This window comes from Salvelinus sp. IW2-2015, linkage group LG10 (assembly GCF_002910315.2).
Source record: "Salvelinus sp. IW2-2015 linkage group LG10, ASM291031v2, whole genome shotgun sequence".
NCBI classification, from domain to species: domain Eukaryota; kingdom Metazoa; phylum Chordata; class Actinopteri; order Salmoniformes; family Salmonidae; genus Salvelinus; species Salvelinus sp. IW2-2015.
This window is the reverse complement of record NC_036850.1, coordinates 11,656,635-11,667,790: the sequence shown is the minus strand read 5'-3', so window position 1 is coordinate 11,667,790 and position 11,156 is coordinate 11,656,635. Positions and strand designations below refer to the sequence as shown.

General features: G+C 42.7%; 1 protein-coding gene across 1 annotated transcript in view; it reads left to right on the top strand.

The window, feature by feature from the left end:
* The first annotated feature begins 1,203 nt into the window (after positions 1 to 1,203).
* Positions 1,204 to 11,156, top strand: part of LOC111969275 (coiled-coil domain-containing protein 102A-like) — a 100,344-nt gene continuing 90,391 nt past the window's right edge. The window contains 1 exon segment of the mRNA XM_023995304.2: positions 1,204 to 1,319. The gene's annotated coding sequence lies outside the window, so the exon portion shown is untranslated.

Here is an 11,156-nt window from a genome sequence, read left to right as displayed (position 1 = left end):
GAGAACACAACTGTGAAGAGTTTGACTGTGGGAAATCACCTCCCCAGTCAGCCTATTGTGCGTATTGGCATTCTTATTGCACTGTACAGCCTTACCTAACGATTGGGGATCAGTGAAATGGGTTATCAGCCTACTCAGTACCCAAGTGCTTTTTCCCCCCAAAGTCCTCAGAGTTATCAGGCTCCAAAACATCCACATTGTATTATTTTTCCTCTGGAATAGTGTTCAATACAACATAGTAGGTTGACTGGTACAATAAATGTGTCTCAATTCACAGTGGTTTCAGAGTCCCGCAATAAGAGCTACGACGCTAATGTTCTCTGGGTGTCACTGAGTAGACTGTCAATAATCCACAATCCATAGGGAAGGCTGTAAAGAGAAATAAGTATGCCCTCAATGCAATTCTAGTCTAATACGTCCAGTGTGATTTCAACAGATTTTTGTCAAATTAACAAATGATTGCCTTTTGTTGATTTTATATAAGAACATTCCAACCTCGTTTAGCATGATCTATTCCATTARGGCATGATTCCACTATTTGTATTGTTTGCATGACTTTCAGTGAGATACTTTTATTTTAAAGGCAAACTGCAAATTCCACTATTGTGGCTATCTTCACATAGGTGTGTCCGAACACCATTAATCAAATAAGAACAGTCTTATAAATTATAAGTATTTTAGATGATGACACTTAGCTAGATAGATAYCTAACTATAGCTACTGAAACAGATTATGTCGTTTTTCTATGTTTTTTGGGGAAGAACATTGTTTGCAACCATAAATCTAGCTAGCTTTTTAATCTGCGCTCGTGCGGCAGCGGCACCSGCGCCAGACAAAACTGGACCAGCGTCATAGCATACGTATCCGTGCATCGTTGTGACATATGAAARACGAMTGATAGTGTAATCAATGTGCAATAATTACGTCGATAATGAATGAACGTGTTCAATTATTATGTGACGTGCAGTCATATTCGGGTCCTGATTGGTGAACAAACTTATTTGACACGTCAGATAGTGTTATTTGACGTGTATATTTTTTGACAGCAAAAACACAAACGGCGTTKCATATTTAGGCAAATTCTCAAACTGTCAGTAGGCTAGATGGACGGTTTCAAAGCGTCGTCTTTGCCGCTGCCCTCATCTCCAAGTCCCACCCCTTTTCGCTTCCCCACTCGGTCAGCCATACCTCCAATTCCCAAGGAAAATTCCTGTAGGAAGAATGACGGTAAGACTAGCGAAGAGAGGATAGCGACTTCTATCCAACAAATATCGCATCAAGTGGCATTTAGAATAAACTGAAATTGTGCCATTATAAAGGTATGTGCATATATYTATTTTATTCTGCAGAGGACAGCTAGTTTCACTTAAAAGCCACAGCTTGCMTTCAACACTGGGGTGTCAAATGACAGACAACACGGCAGAATTCCATGCAAGAAAGCCCAGTCTGATCCGTTWCTGTCCTTGTGTGTGCATAGATATTATTCAACATTAGTGAATAAATATAGTATGTTTGTCTGTATGTTGACTAACTTGACAATGTTGATACATTGTTACAAACCCATTATTGCTTTTACTACAGAATTACCACACCATGAAGTTGATATAATGGAATTATTTTTTCGTCACTCCACCTAGATCGCTGGTAGTATTGTAGCTGTCAGGAGTTAATTCTTCTCTGTTTGAGTTGACCGACATTTCCACTGTGAAAMGGCTTTGCTTATGAATTGAATTGACGCGTTTATAACTCGTTTGTAACGAGGCGCGTGTGTTACAATCTCACAACAAAGTTGTGATTGATACTGTACCTCTTATTGAAGAAACAATCATGCTATATTACAGTATTTGCTACGACAATTTTAGAGGACTGTTGAATGATACCGTTGAATGATACAGAATAACAGGTTTGTGGAGTGACACGTTTTTTACATTCAGAGGTATCGTTCTTGGGGAATCCATCTGCTGAAAGTTTTGTGCCATCATTGTTGTCAAAGAAATCAGCATGGAAGTTAGTTTGTTCTACAGGACTGGAAATCTCTGCATGATCTTTTTCTAAATACACATTTTTGTCTAGGCCTACTTTGTTGGAAATTCCATTGTTACATGGCTTGCATGCAACTTTTCCCTTCTTTGTAATTTTGTTTGTTTGTAATGAATGGGTGTTTCCCAGAAGATGATGCCAGCTCTGTAGCCTACTATTCTGTKTAATCTTATTTTAGGGTACTGCATTACATGTTTTATGTTTTTATATTTTCCATAAAACTGTGAAAGGGACATTGAATCAATGGGACATGCTTATTAGGGTTTGTTTTCATGTGAACTCCATTCCTCTTTCTATCTCCATGTATCTCTCTTCCTCTCTCTTTCATCTCTTTTCCCCTTCACAAAACATACCAAGCGGTTTTGATTGAATGGATATAGCCTTCAGGTTTTTAAAAACATAACATCTTTTTTCCTTCAGGCTGGGTCTGGGTCTGGGTCTGGGTCTGGGTCTGGGTCTGGGCCATCTGCCTTTACACCCATCTTAAAAAACACACCCTCGGTCTTCCACTTCAAAACAGTGTTAACGTGAGGCCAGACAAGTTTRATTAAGCCCAGGTCACTCTCACATTTTCCACACTTGTAATAGCAACTCCAAGGCCACAGAAATTATTCTTCCACSATAAATCCCACCATTCTAAATTATAATGGTAGATTGTCATCTTTGCATATTGGTTTCCGTTTTAAAAATAGTTACAATAGAGAGCATTTAAATAAAATCTTGCGGAAAAGTGAAAATGGATTTATAGTACAGCCGGCCCAATAACTCTCACCATGTTCCCCTTTCTCCACCTCCACCTTTTTTTCAAAATAATCTTGAGGCCTCTTGTCGCCCACAGATGTCATGATTTCTCTCTTTCTCCCCTTTATTCCGCTTCTTTTCTCAATGCTCCTGTCCTGACTAACCAGGCTTGGGGCTGAGTGAGACATGCTCACTGAAACCCTGGCCACTCTGGCTGTAGTCCACCCCAGTGATGTCCCTGTTTAGCCTACAATAGTCTGCCTACCTACTGGATGACTGTTGATGAAGATGACAAGAATGAGGATGATGGGGATGAGTCCAGCTGATCTTTTCTTTACAACCTTACTCCCCACACTCAGGCACATACCTCCCTAAATGAATGTCCCAACACTAACTGGGCTTGCTTTAGTAAGCTACTTAATGGCTCCTTGATGCATGGGTCAGCTAAACAGACAGACCCAAATACTGAGATAATTCACATCTCTAGTGGGTTTCTTCTCTCACTCACACACACACACACACACACACACATGCACACATGCAGATGGACAACGCCACCGTGTGTGGTTGTCATACCAACACCCCATTTTTAGGATGGCAGAGACCCATCTGCTTGTGTGCCACATGCATCAGACTGTGTGTCTGTGAACTGATATTCTGAATCTGTGTGTGTGTGTGTGTGTGTGTGTGTGTGTGTGTGTGTGTGTGTGTGTGTGTGTGTGTGTGTGTGTGTGTGTGTGTGTGTGTGTGTGTGTGTGTGTGTGTGTGTGTGTGTGTGTGTGTGTGTGTGTGTGTGTGTGTGTGTGTGTGTGTGTGTGTGTGTGTGTGTGTGTGTGTGTGTGTGTGTGTGTGTGTGTGTGTGTGTGTGTGTAATAACAATAACTACACAGGATTGATGTACCGCTTTTCTGAAAACCCAAAGACTCTTCGCTATATGTAGAGTAGACTATGCCTTTGGCTTTGAAAATACATCTCCTTTGTCTTAGTTCCTGTGTGGAATATCAACATCCTCCAATACCTCTCCACCCATCTCAACACTTACATAAACAATGTCAGACTATAACAATGGCTCATAGAGTACTGGTGGTTAAGTGTAGCATGGCCACTCTTTTAGTGAATGTCCAGGATAAATACTGGAGGCTATACTGTGTTTATTTCGGTGCAATCAAGTGCAATTGGTATGTAGCCTGCATGCCAAATTGACAGTGTACCTACAATCATCCTCGCTAAATGCATTCCATTCCTCCACACCCAGCTCTTTACCCTCTCGTGGTGTTTGCTCTCCCCTCAAACCCCCTTCTCCATTCCCTTTGCTCTCTCTCTATCACTCGCTCTCTCTCCCCCCTACCCTCTCTCTCTCTAATACAGTTATTTGACTGACATGTCTTTGGGCTTTGAAGTCGAGTTGCTGTCAACAGGAGATCTATAAATATGGTTATTTATTCTCGACTGGAATACGTGTCCAGAAGAAAAACAAGTGACCAATCAGAGCTGACGTCAGTAGACCTCTGTGGCACTGGGTGCAATAAGTAATGACTGTTAATACATGTTTAAGGAACCATTTCCTCTATCAGCTCTGCGCTGGTAAATTCATGGTCAGGGACAGAATGCATTGTATAATGTCAACAAACWTGGCGTCACACATAGCTGGCAAATAGCTTAACATTAGCTGTTCTTAACCCATACAACGTTCAAAAAAGTATTTTACACACATCATATGTGTTCATTACAATCTATGCAAGAATCGAAATGCATGATTTGTCACCAGTCCTTGAAAACATGTGAATAAAACAGTAAATACATTATGCTCCATACATACGGTATGCTACAGTAGAAACGACAACATGATATACAGATAATAAMGCACTTACTTTGATAGGAACACACACATGTCCAAAGTTATTATTTGTAAGGAAAACAACAATAAAGACAATGCTAGCGCCAGACAGAAAATGTGCCAGGGGGGAAAYATTTGTGCAAGACTGTGCACATGTCMGCATACTTGATTTGGGGAAACACTGGGGAAGTGCTTTGTCCTGCTCAGTAAAGCCTACAGTGTAACAGTGAAATGTGAATTTCACAAACTACTTCTATGTGAATTAATGAGGAGGTGGAACACACCTCAATTCAAACTTGTTAGAAAATCAAACGTAATAATAKAAATTGCCAAGTTGAAACATAGCCTATAGACAATTAGCAGGCAGCGCGTGCCTTGGTTTGAGGGCAGCACGGTCTTTCCTGTTGCGGAACAATCACGTTTTGGAACAGTGAGTGCATTCTGACATCTCACGCATAAAGAAACTCACGCTGGGGAGAGATATTTGGAACTCACACTTGAAAAGGTTWAMAGATAAGAGACAGTTCTTGTTTGCTTGTTGGTGTKCCAATCTCTCAATTGAATTGTCAGCCTTCTGCAGAGCTCACTCGTGACACACCACTGTGATAACGGATGATATGGCTGACACCCAGAGATCTGCATAGTGTTCAGTATGGCACCGTCACACAGGTTTAGATCTTATCTTGTATGTAGAGGATCTTGTATCAATAACCAGCATCCATCACTATTTTACTTGAGATCTTGAGACAGTTAGGGTTGGTTTGTGTCATTTGTTTTTGGCTGTCCAGTCTGTCCATGCTCTGAGCAGCTAGGTTGGTGAGCTGTTTACCCTTGGTGTCAGATTGAGACTTGTGGTTCTGATGAGGAGCTGTGATAAGACAGATGTCGATGATATCTCACAGTAGGACTGTGTCTATGAAAGCACTTAGTGTTAGCGTCTCTCTCCGTCTTCCTCTCGCTGTCTTTCTCATGTCTGTCTTTACTTCTCTGTCTTTCTCTCTCACTTTGTCTTTCTCTCCCTTTTCCTGTCTCTTTCTGTTTGTCACTCTCTGTCTCCTCTCTCTCTCTCTCTCTCTCTCTCTCTCTCTCTCTCTGTAGCTATGGCCAGAACCTGCTAGCAGGCCAAACCTGGGAGAATGGAGAGAAGAAAATACTTTTTTTATCAATGATGAGAYGATCTAGGAGGAATTTGCTGGCCTTTGCATAGTAATATATTTGTCCTATAATACACATGTACAAGTGTGTATTATACGCATGTGTGAATTGGAAATGTGTTTTTTGCGTGTCAAATCCTCCAAGACACCCTCGGAGACTGCATATTTCWCTGGAACAAAGTGGAAGAAGGACCTTGCTTGCCATGAACATGGCCTCAGGGGCACATGGCTCCTGTGAACGTTTTGATGACATAACATCAGCTGTTACAGAGAGTAGTGGATTGTTGAAATATTGCTCCTTTCTGAGTTTAAGCATTAAAAAGAATAGAGCATCACAACAGTTTAGAAAAAGCTCTGATTCAGTGGCTGTTGATGTGAACTCAGTTCTGCCTGCAAGTCTTTCCATGTGAATCTGACAGAATGTCTAACTTTAGCTTTATATAAGACGTTGTTATTACTGTTTGGCAGTAATGTTACATTTGAGCAAGGCATGGAATGCCTTTGGTCTTGTCTGTCAATGGGGCATCACTATCGGGCAATCTTGKTGTGGTTGCTGCCGTTAAAGCAGCCTTCTGTTTAATTCTAGCTTCTTTAACCCGAGTGTGTGACTTTAACGTTGTTTTCAGAGATTGTTATGTTGTTGTCCGGAGACCACAGGAAGGAGATGTGGGTGGAGCAGACAACAGAGTTGGGGAATTGACTGACCACRACTGACAAACACCCTATTTCCTTCCCTCTCCTTCCAACCTGGAAACAASTTTGACTGCCCTCCCTCCAGGGAGTGGCCGTAAGTCACCCTGTAGCCTTTTGGGTGGGACAAACAGACTGACATCATTGGACGGTCTATGCCTCTCTAAGCAGTCTGCCAGATGCACCAGAAGCAGCTGCTAGTGGCTTTAGGTTGAGAGGGACTGTGGCATGCTATGTGCTTCATTATTAGAGAAAGAGGCCCCTATTTACATCCACAGAGCGCAGACATCAGCCCTGGTTTGGTCTGTCAGTGGAACGAATGGTGAGGAGGACCAGGCCTCGGCTACATTAAAGAACCTAGCTCTGCTCTCCCTAATGTAATGCAGCCCAGATTCCATTGGGCGCTGTGTGTTTATGAGTGTGTTTGGTGTGTATTAAAGACACAAGTMTGTCATGCAAACCAAATGTAGGTACATGTCTGTAATAGGTTAATAAAAGCATTGAAGTAAATCAAGTCTTAGGCAATCTGTGTTTCTGGATAATTTATTGAAATTTAATTTCCTTTCCTTAACTTTTCATTGGTGGAGGCCAAGACTGCCATCAGCCTTGACCAGACTAAATGTGGCGTCGACGTAGCCAAAAACGGTTGCTATAATATGAGCTCATAAATGCTGGTATGCCTTATTTTATTGTCGTCCTGTTTCCTCTGTATGTGGTGATGAGAAGACCATGAGAAGGATTTATTTTGGTCTGCTGTCAGTTCTATGTTCCTATAGGTGCAATCACATGAAGGTCTCTGAAGCCTCCTCAGATTGCTGTGCAGGACTAGTTGATCTCAAAGCCAGTTACACAGAAATACCCACAGGTAGTCTGACCGCACTGACTGAATGGTCTTTGTTGTGATGTGGGGGACTGCCAACACATCCCGCCACCAACTGGGACAACATGTGAGTTATCATTTAAAGTCTTAGACAATAACGCTGGTCAGCCTCTGTTGAGCTTCCTGGAGGTATTCTGTTTCCCTCTTTTGGCAGTTGGCGTCAAAGTAAAATCTTTCCTTCTGGGAGAGCCTATCACAATGTCTGATCCTGTAGTTTCTCTCCGTCCGCCCATGTGCAGACAGATTTAGAGKGCTTTAATGCTCAATTACTTCTGCCTTACATCCGCCACCACTTACCCATGATGCCCGGCTAATAGGGGCGGGCCCCCTGTCAGAAATAGGACCCTCTATTTGATGAAAAGTAAGAACAAGTTACACAAGCTCTGCACAGTTGCTCTGCACAGTTGCTCTGCACAGCGCCAGCCATCTCTACCTATCCCTTTGTCTGGCAGAAAGCTGTGATTCATGCCTAAATAAAGTACAGTCAGATCAATAAAGGGAAGGTGCCTTAATCCATACTCTACAGCACAGCTTGTATGCTTTTACTGCAACTTAACACCTACTACTAACTGGACTGAGGATCTGTCCCCACCCCAGCGTTAGTGATTGTCTTTTACCCCACCCCACTGTGTTATAGCACTAGTGTGGACTCAATCCTGTGGTGAGAGGTTGGGCTTATTGCACTTAGCYGCAAAACGTAGCCTGCTTGATGTTCCAGCTACAGTATTTACCATCCCATTGGATTTTTTCCCTTACTCCTTGACACTTGCCTCTAGTTAAACGAACTAACTGAGAGTCTCTATCTCTCGTTCTCTCTCTCGCTCGCTCTTGCTCTCCTTAACACCTGTCTGCCTAGGCAATTTATTGAGTTAACCTTTAAGTTGTGTGTAAATAATGGACAGCTTGTACACTCATCCACTTGGCTGATGTGTTCATGAGCACACTTCACACTGAGAGTGAAGAAACACTGAGACCGAAAGAAACACTGAGAACCATCCTGGGAGGTCAAGTCATCCCATGACTAATAATATTGTCTGCTCCATGGAGTGAGTTGGGGCTTTTATTTAATCATTCCTAACAGCATGTGAGGTGGTCCATTTCCAATTGTAATTAAACCGTGCAAGCTGAAATTGGGATATAGCAAATGATTCCTTATTGTGCTGGCATGCTTATCGATACTGTTGGAAAATAATGGAAAAAMAAATGCTGTTTTGGGGACAGGAATGATTAAGGGAAGGGGAGCTGAGAGGCAGGGGGACAGATGGGAGGGCGTGGTGGTCTGATTGGTGGAGTTTTCCTCTGATTGAAACAGCAGGACTCCTCACTGAGCTGACAGGCCCTGCAGAGAGGAGCAGCTCCACTGAGGAGGAGAGGAGAAGCAGGATTCACTCTGTCAATCTGCTCTAACCACTGTAGCCCCAGTAGTGACAGCAGAGAGGGAGGAGGATGGGGAAGATAGTGGGAAGAATAGAGGAGCGGTACGAGTGGACAAGGAAAGGGATTGCGGTGATGGTAGAAGAGAGGAGAAAATGACTAAAGGGGGGTAGTGGATATATTGGGGTGTTTCTGTTACATCTCCTGACAAAAGATCTTTGAACCWACTGTGACTGGTGTCTTCTCCCTACACCCCCAGCTTCGTTCAAAAAAACMTCCTAATCCTGCTGGGTCATTTTAGTGCTTGTAGGAGATGCCTGTAAGGGGGGTTAAGTCGTCTRARCCCCCAGCCCACAGGACAGATCTGAGCCTTGTGTCACTCTGCTCCAACAAGGAAGCAACCTAACAACAGACCAGATGGCCTTTACAACCAACTTTATGTGTGTTTCTGTTTGAGTTTATATGGGTGAAATGCTCCTCCCTCTCTAGCCCCTAATCCCAGACAGTTTGACCCCAGTAATGGGGAGAGATAAATTGGGGTTTGTACTGCGGCATTAACCTGCCAGGTCAGTATTCGACATCCATCCCTGTCGAGGCGTCAGGACGTGGAAACTGGCCTCTAGGGCAACAGTGAAGCTCTGTTACCTTCAAGTAGGTTTCGGTTTTGATAGGGCAGTTGGATAAGGCATACAACTAGACACAACTTTCTATCGCTGGATCGAATTTGTAACCTTTGGAATCAGAGGCAGATTGCCTCCGATTCAAAAGGTTTCACGTTCGAATCCAGCGGTAGAAAGTTGTTTTTGAGATTTTAGTCTATCCCAAACCTTAACCRTTAACTTAACCATTCGGAGTTAATACCTAACCTRAATCCTAACTGTAAAGAGTATGCAGAAATTGCCCATCAAAATMAATTAATTTGTTTCACGCTTTGAAGCTCATACCCTGCAGTCAGATGTGATCTACTCTTAGCTTAGGAGCTGTAACACAGGGTTGAAAGATATATACTCTCACCAAGCTGCAGAGAGCAGGCAGTGAAACAGGCAGTCAAATAGTATCTCTCCAGCCCTCCATCACTTCCTGGCCTGCCTGGGCTCTGGGCTGGCTGCTGAATAAATTATGGCTATTTAATAGTGCAGAGCCACTCTAGACTCTGGACACTCAGTCAGCAAGGCCACTATGCTGAACACAGCACATCATCGCAACAACACAGGCGACAGGTAACCTAGCGGTTAGAGCGTTGGGCCAGTAACCGAAAGATCGCTACTTTGAATCCCTGAGCTGACAYGGTATAAAATCTGTCGCTATGGCCTGGAGCAAGCCACATAGCCMTAATTGCTCCAGGGTCTGGCTGGTTGTGACCCCACTCTCTAAGGGTGTCTCGTGGGGAGTTGGGATACGCAAAATACACATTTCCAATTCACACCTGTGTAATACATTCTTGTACATGTGTGAAATAGGACAAATATATGTACCTCAAATCATTARTACATATCAGTGAAGCCTTCAAAATATGTTCAATATGTGTGTTGTATGTGTGCATTTGTTTATGCTGCCATGTATAGGTGTGTGGTAACCAATCCTCTAAACGAGTAGACACTTTGAATTGATTGTAAGGGATTGTAGTCATGTACAGTGGCACTTTTAAGGTGTCCAAAGCCCATTGCAATGTAATTACGTCTCACCTCATCCTCATCCCACTTCCAAGTCTGGAAAAAATCCCACACACATTCCTCTGACTGCAGTTGTACTGTTTTAATTAGATCTAGTTTATATCCTGCTGCCTGTGAATTTAGCTGGGGATTCTGCTCCAGTTCAGCTCTACTGCCTTTTGCTCTTTGATCYCATCAATGAGACTTTTAATGTGGGCGACTGTCATAGGGACTCCTGTTAGWAGTTACAGGGACCTGCGACCTCGGTCTGTGAGTCATTCTTTGGTATTTGTTTATTTGTGTTTTATAAAAATATAAAAAATCACCTTTATTTAACCAGGTAGGCAAGTTGAGAATAAGTTCTCATTTACAACTGCGACCTGGCCAAGATAAAGCAAAGCAGTTCGACACATACAACAACACAGAGTTACACATGGAGTAAGACAAACATATAGTCAATAATACAGTAGAAAAATAAGTCTATATACAATGTGAGCAAATGAGGTGAGATAAGGGAGGTAAAGGCAATAAATAGGCCATMGTGGRGAAGTAAATACAATATAGCAAGTAAAACAGTGGAATGGTAGATTTGCAGTAGATGAATGTGCAAAGTAGAAATACTGGGGTGCAAAGGAGCAAAATAAATAAATACAGTAGGGGAAGAGGTAGTTGTTTGGGCTATTTATAGATGGGCTATGTACAGGTGCAGTGATCTGTGAGCTGCTCTGACAGCTGGTGCTTAAAGCTATTGAGGGAGATACGTGTTTCCAGTTTCAGAGATTTTTGTA